General features: G+C 43.1%; 1 protein-coding gene across 1 annotated transcript in view; it reads right to left on the bottom strand.

Moving 5' to 3' along the window:
* PSMD1 (proteasome 26S subunit, non-ATPase 1) overlaps positions 1-7,689 on the bottom strand; it is an 85,625-nt gene that overhangs the window by 48,692 nt on the left and 29,244 nt on the right. The window lies entirely within an intron of this gene.

The raw sequence follows: 7,689 nt of genomic DNA, 5'->3' as shown, positions 1-7,689 counted from the left end.
TGTTAACTGAAACGCTGCCATATACACCAACAGAGGTTGGTGTGCCACATAAGAAATTATTAGCATCGGTGTTCTGTGAGTTTTCAAAGGACAAGTCAAGCGTAGTTGTAAAACTTCAAGTCCTTCACCAGAAACGACACCATGGCCGGTGGGCTGCTGCAGCCTCTTCTCAAACTAGGGCGGCTCCTCCTGATAAATTGAGGTGCAGGCCAAGCTATGGGGAGAGTTTGTTCCTGGAGGGCTGTGCTCCCCCCCCCCCATGCTCTCCTCGTGTGAGCTATGTGTGGAATGCTGCAAAATAAGGCAGCCTAACATGTTTAAACCCATATTTTATTTCCCGTATAAATGTTTACTTCTCAGCATGGCCTTAAAACAAACAAAACCGGGATCTAGTAGGTGCTCCATCATGTTCCCTGGCTCCTGATGACTTCGGTGCAGGACTCCCTTGGCTGGTGAGTCTGTATCAATGGTTCTCAAACTTCTTTCTCCCACGGTTCACTTCGATACTTCGAGACTATGTAGGAAACTATTTGTTCTACATTTTAGAACACACACCCGCTTCCGTTTATGGATTAAACATCATGGGTATGGGTGGGTACCAGCATCACTGTCAAAACCAGGGGACTTACTTGGAAAATCACAGTCTCACCCTCCATTGTAATGAGAGAATCAATAATGTGTCAGTTCAAGTACAGACATTCAAGACTTTCCACAAACCATCTGAATGGAGCCACAGGACCACCATGGTCCACAAACCAGAGTTTGAAAACCTCTGTGTTCTACATGAAAAACGCCACGAAAAAAGCATTCACACAAATGACACACAGAGGTTATTAAGAAATGTCCTGTTTACTAATCTGAAAAGTGTTATACCCCACCCTTAAGAAGCACTCAGTAGTGTTCATCCCTTCTTAAACTCCACCTTCAGTGAGTTGTTAAAAAGGGAGGCTGTCAACAGTGTGCAGTCTAGATTCTGAAACTTAGTTCTGGGCCTCCATGAGAGATGTGTGGGTTCTAGACCGCCCCCGACTTGAGCTCTGGGCACAGACCCTGCAAAAGAAGCCGTTTCATTCATGTCCTTCAGAAGAAATGTCTGCCACTCAGCTGAGCATAAGAGGGCACAAGTAGTGCAGGAAAAAGGGAAGAGTCAATGCTGAAGTTATATTTAATACCCAACTACCCCAACCCACAGATGGCCATACGCAGCTGCAGGGAGTACCGCAGGAATCTCCACTCTTACCCTATAATAGAGACTATTATTGAAGGGTTTGCAAGGTCCTTGGACGTACAGTGAATTCAGAATGGGAACTAAAGTTCAAGGCATTTGAGAAATATTGGTTCAAGACTCTGTATGAGCCACATAAGGGGCTGATTACTCTCTTAAGGTGGGTCATACTACTGGTCCCTGCAGCCCAGCCGTCTCCTCTGACTAGCAGTGGCCCTCCAAGATATCAGACTGGGGTCTCTCTCAACCTTGCCGCTACCTAACCCTTCTAAGTGGAGATACCAGGGCTTGATCCAGGGATCCTCTGCTTGCACAGCACATACACGCACACACACAACCACTGAGCTATGGGACCTGACTGGATTACAAAATCTTTCTGCCATCTTGAAGAAGGGTTCTCAAAGTTGAAAAAAAGTTGAAACCACTTGAATAACCTGATTGGCAGACCTGCAAACTTCAGAACAAATAAAAGTGGTTTCTATTTACACTATGTTGTAAATATGATTGCAACTGCAGACTTGTCAACCCTGTCTCAGTTGCTGTTTCCTGTACAGAATGACAAAAGTGTCCATTAGGGAGAATAATGACGGCCCCAGAGCATTAAAAAAATGGTTCGAAATTAGTGTGACATCCATCAGAACACTTAGCCTTTAAATGCCTTCATTATTTATGGAAGAGAACTGTAATAGCTTGAACACAATGCCTTTTAGACAAGGTTGGTTAAAACTCCACAAGAGGTTACATCATCCATATGTTAAGGGCGGGCAGCAGAGAGGTTGAAAGTATCAAAGAAAACTATTTATCCAGCAGCAGAGCTGGCTGGTCCAGGGCAAAGGGGAAAGAGAAAAGAAGCTTTGAATGGTGCTCATGTCTCCAGAGAAATTGACTTTACTGAATAAATGCCTAACCAGGGAACAGGGGGCTGAAATGGAGAGAGAACACTTGTGAAGTCATTCATGCTTTTATGAAATTTTATTTTCAAATTTTCATGAGCCAAAAATGAATTCTGAATCCCAGCTATTTCGGCACACCCACGGTAACAACAGATCCATCTATTTATTTATCTATCTACAGTATGATCGCTTGTCTGAAAGAATGGTTCTTAACCATTACTGGAAGGATGAGAATCGGCATGTTAAAATCAGGAGTTTGGTAATCAAGTCATATAATCTGTCTTGTGAAGTTAAAATATTCTATTCACTATTAAAAGCAAACACACATTTAAAAAACAACAAAATAATAATACCAAACTACCCCTGGCATCACCCATTTCGTCTGATTTCCAGAAGTGTTTTTGCAATTCCCATCGCCTGGCTGCTAAAGTTACCGACATAAACCAAGAGGGAATTTACAAAGGTTAACACTGTGATCATTCATGAGTGTTAGCACTAACCCTTTTTTGGCCTCTGATGAATACCATAGAGAAAAGGACAATAAAAAGCACACCCAAGTTTTAAAAGAGACCAAAATTCAGCAATAGAAAGTAACAGGAGGGAATGATGCACTTATTTTAATCTATTCTGCACGTGCCTTTTTGACACAGGAGCTTCCTTTCTCCTACTGAAAGGGAGAGAGACAGGAAGCACATGCGCCTGCCTCCCTCTCGCGCCTTATACCAGACCTCTGGCTTTTGCACTTCTTTTCCCCATCCGCACCCAAAGAGGTGTGGACCGTGACATCATGCAAAAATCATGATGGCCTGCTTGAGTGTGTTAAGAGGCAAGGAGGAGAAGGTGTCATCTCCTTCCCGCTGCACAACATAGAATTGCCTTGCATCAAGCCAGGACCAACGGCTTGCATTGCAAAAGTAACTCGCCCTAAGATGAAAACTGTATGCTATATCGCAAGGGTAGCTAAATTCTTTTGTGTGTGTGCGTGCGCCATATTCACCCTCCAAGAGCGATATATTAGTAGTGCATGTGGACGACCTACTTTTTCTTAAACAAAAATAATCCCAAATGTATAAAAAAATTGTCCAGTAGCACCTTAGAGACCAACTAAGTTTGTCCTGGGTGTATGAAGAAGTGTGCATGCACACGAAAGCTTATACCAAGAACAAACTTAGTAGTCTCTAAGGTGCTACTGGACAATTTTTTTTGTTTTTTAATATATTTTGACTGCGTCAGACCAACACGGCTACCTACCTGAATCTAAAAATATTTCCAGTCTCTGAAGGAGTAGACACAGAAGAACCAGGAGGCTGTTGTCTCATACTTGATGCCCATGTTGGATTGCCAACACTTGAGGTCCAATGTCTCCTTGTGATGCCCACTGCTGCATGCTAGAAGCAAGCCCACCCTAGAAGCACCCCCAAGCCACCTCAAGAACAAAGCAAGGAGTTATCAGAGTTGCTCCTACTACTCGACTTTTCTCCAAAACACTGTGTCCCCAGCACCCATGGCAAAACAAGACACCCCCTTCTCCAACAATTCACCACCAGGTTCTCAACTGCTCACACAACTCAACCCCTCCGCCTGCTACAAGCAACACAGTTTTTAGCATTTAGAACAGTCAGTTTAGTTAACTGCGCATACCTTGTAAATGGGTTCTTCAAATTTACACGAAGAGCCATTTTATTCTACAAGAAGCACTTTGTGATGGAATAAATTATTCCAGAACACTTATTTCAGAGGGACTGCAATCAGAGCTAGTATGAAGTTCCCAAAACACATATGCGAAGGGAAACTTGCATTGGGCAAAATACCATAAACTCCGCAAGTGTCCAACTCCCACAAAAATATGTTAATTAAGTTTTCAACTCAATTACGTTTTATGACTCAAGTAGCTCACCATTTTCCAGCTTCACTATAGAATCTCAGTTGCCAAACACATTCTGAAATGCTCCACAGGAGAGAAAAAATTAAACTAATAAGAGCCTGCTTTGTCCCAATACAATGCAGGCAGATCTATTTTTAATTTGGAAGGCAATCAAAATAAGGTGCTGCTGCACTGCTCACTTAAGATTCTACTAGTTAAAATTCTGCATCTTATTTTAACTTTAAGAAAGCATCATAAACTTTAAAAGCACAACTGCTATAAGGAGGGCTGCGTTAGTCGTGATTAAAAAATCTGAATTAGTAGACCAGCACTTTTAAGACTGAGAAGATGCCACGGGAAAAGCCTGCACACCCTCCTTCACTGGGGGCTAGAAAGGCCTGCCAGAAAGAGCACTGGGCCAGTGGAACATTTACAGCCCAGCTTCCTCAGTCTACAAAGAGGGTTCTGCCCTGGAAAATCCACAGTACAAACCCCAGAGTTATCAAGCAGAGTCCTTTAAGCAGTACGTACTTGGCTGCAATTTACAAATGAGCTAAGCCACATTAATCGGCTTCCAGACTCATTTATTTAGAAGATCTATATCTCATTTTCCAGTATGTGTGCAATGTGGCTTGCAACAATAAACAATTAAACTAGAGAATCAACAGCTTTAATCATAAAAGAAAATGCCGGCCACTGGACTTCCGGGTTGGCGCCATCGCCGAATGGCGGACTCCCTCCGAGCTCCGGAGGGAGTCTGCTCGGCAGGGGCTGGGTCCTACCGCACCGGCGATGCGGGGACCCTTAAAAACCACGGCCACGAGGGCCGTGGACATGGAGACTCGGCTGGCACCGTTAGCGCCCTCCCGACTCGTGAAGGAGCCTTTTTAAAGGCTACGGATCGGGTGCCGGGGAGAAGCGTGGTGCTTTGAGTCCTCTGCTATCCCTGCCGAGCGCAGCCGCATGCCATCCGGCGGAGAGCGCTGACTTCTTCCATTGAAAATTCGGACTTCTTAACAACAACCCGTGAGTAATTTGGAAACCGGGTTTAAAAGGAGGGAAAAAAAAGAATTTTTTTTTTCGGATTTGGACACGAGCGGGGGGGGATCCAAAAAGGAAGTCAGTCCCCCCCCCTATTGTAAACCTTCCAAAACAAGGACGGGGCAACCAAGGTCCAAAAAGATTCGTATTGCTGATAAAAACTAAGAATTTCACGATGGGGAACTATAAGAACTGTGCTGGAGGAAGAATTGAGGGAGAAGAAACGTAACCCCCCCCCCCTGGGAACCGGGGTGATTGAAGAGAGAGCCTGGTGGAAAGAGTCGGAGATTTTGACAGCTGTCAAAGTAGCTGTCAAAGTCGGAAAGCAGAGAGGATTTTATCATGAGAACTTTGCTGGTTAAATTTGTTACAATTTGCTATAATTCGTTAAAACTTGGATACAAAATGGCGAAAATATGGATAACAATCGGACTTTTGGACTAGAGAAAACAAAGTTACAACAATCCCCCTAGAGGAGTTTCGGGACATTACAAAGATGGTCGTAAGTGGAAAAATACCATTGGAATTTCACAGGACTGGTTATCTTCTGGGAAAGCTGCAAAACGGAAATAATATTTTGTCTACAGGGTGTTCAGCTAAAGGAGACAATAGAATTTTCTATTGAAGAAAGGAAGGGACTGAACGCAAGTTTTTGTTCCTGAATAACAATAACCCCTGCAGAGTTACTAAGCTTCTGAATTAGAACGTTTTTGCAGCGGAACAAGAGGAAATTGGACTACAATTTGGAAAGAACAATGGGGGGAGTTTTATTATAGATCTGAAGTTAAGTGTTTTAAAAAAAAAAAAAAAAAAAAAACTATAAAAAGAAAAAGCCAGCAAGGAGTTGGGGGAAATAGGTGATTTATGGACTTTAAGAATTCCAGGCGGATAACACGGTCTGGTGGTCAGGGGGAAATTAAACCGGGGACAGGGGGGGGAGAACTAACATCCAAAGGCTTGTTAACTTTTTTTTTTCTTTTTGAACTGTCTCTTTTTCATCTATTATATTTTTTATTACTTATTTTTGATATTTCTATTGTGTGGGGTGTCCCTATCATTAAAAAAAAAGGGAAATTGTGGAATGAAAATGGGGTGGGCCCTGGGAGAGAACTTTTGTCTTTTATTAAGGGTATTGCTGCGGAGTGTATAAATTTTAAATTTGAATAATGGTCTAAACAAATTAAGTTTCAATTAGAACTGAGAGCTTGTGGAGCCAACAATATGAAAGAGGAATATGGTAGGGGTGGGGGAAGGGGGGAGTCCCGGAAAGTGGATGTTTGAAAATAAGGCTTTGAAATCTATTTTAATTCTTACTTTCTGTATTTTTGAAAATCTTAATAAATATCATTTAAAAAAAAAAAGAAAATGCCGGCCACTTAAGACAAATCAATTTTAGGGGGGGAAATCAAATGCCCCCAACGAAAAAGGTTTTGTACTCCTGGGAACAAGCAAAATGATTCTTCAGTTTAAGTGAGATTGTTCCATAGTCTTCAGTGTCATGTGCAAAAATCTGCTCCAGTTCCAGTACTCCAGCTACACACTTCCTGTATTCTGGAATTTCATATCCATCTTCACAATAAATCTTGCAAAGGCTTGGGCTTTCCAGGCCACGCCACCATATGTTCCTGGATATGTATTAGAAAAAAACATCTGGGCAGTAATCATAGTGACACTATAATTTTGTTAACTAGATCCTGAAAATGTGATTTCCCTTTCCTGGAAGATCATCAGTGTTTAATCCTTATGTAAATACTCGCTGTTTAGCGGGGACTTCCGAAGAGCCAAGGAAAAAGGCTTCATCCACTGAGGTGGTTGATATAATGTCACCTTGACAGAAATTTTCCCCCTTGGTAGCAAGCAGGAGTCCATTCTGAAGCTGTTGCTCACTAGCCATCTCACAGACATAACTCGGAAACACCATCTCTGCCAAACCATATAAAACAAACAACTTTCCCGTGATTCCTAAGGTTCGGTGTCATATTCCATAAAGACTGTTCTAGGTGCCACAGAACTTTTTGCTGCGTTTGCTGCTATGGGCGAAGGAATGTATTATGGAAGGTGCTATCATAGACAAGATTCAATGTCAACAGATGCCCAAGAAGATTCCAGGTTATCATCTATACAGAATTGGAGAAGCAACCAGAATGTTACTTAAGTACTTGTTTTTATGTTCCAGAAGTAAAGGAAAAGGGACCCCTGACCATTAGGTCCAGACACGGACGACTCTGAGGTTGCGGTGCTCATCTCGCTTTACTGGTCGAGGGAGCCGGCGTACAGCTTCCGGGTCATGTGGCCAGCATGACTAAGCCGCTTCTGGCGAACCAGAGCAGTGCACGGAAACACCGTTTACCTTCCCGCTGGAGCGGTCCCTATTTATCTACTTGCACTTTGACGTGCTTTCGAACTGCTAGGTTGGCAGGAGCAGGGACTGAGCAACGGGAGCTCACCCCGTCGGGGATTCGAACCGCCAACCTTCTGATCGGCAAGCCCTAGGCTCTGTGGTTTAACCCACAGCGCCACCTGCGTCCCTGTTCCAGAAGTTATGATGTGTAATTCTCTCTTTTAATGTTTGCTTCGTTTTAGCCTTGGATATCCAAGACTCTTGCCGCCTTCAATCTGGAGGTAAGCTGGAAGCTTACACAGAATGTCCAATTCGTAACCAATAT

Source organism: Podarcis pityusensis (assembly GCF_964106645.2).
Source record: "Podarcis pityusensis genome assembly, chromosome: 5".
Classification (NCBI taxonomy): Eukaryota; Metazoa; Chordata; class Lepidosauria; order Squamata; family Lacertidae; genus Podarcis; species Podarcis pityusensis.
The sequence above is the reverse complement of the archived record's forward strand: the minus strand, read 5'-3'. Positions and strand labels throughout refer to the sequence as shown.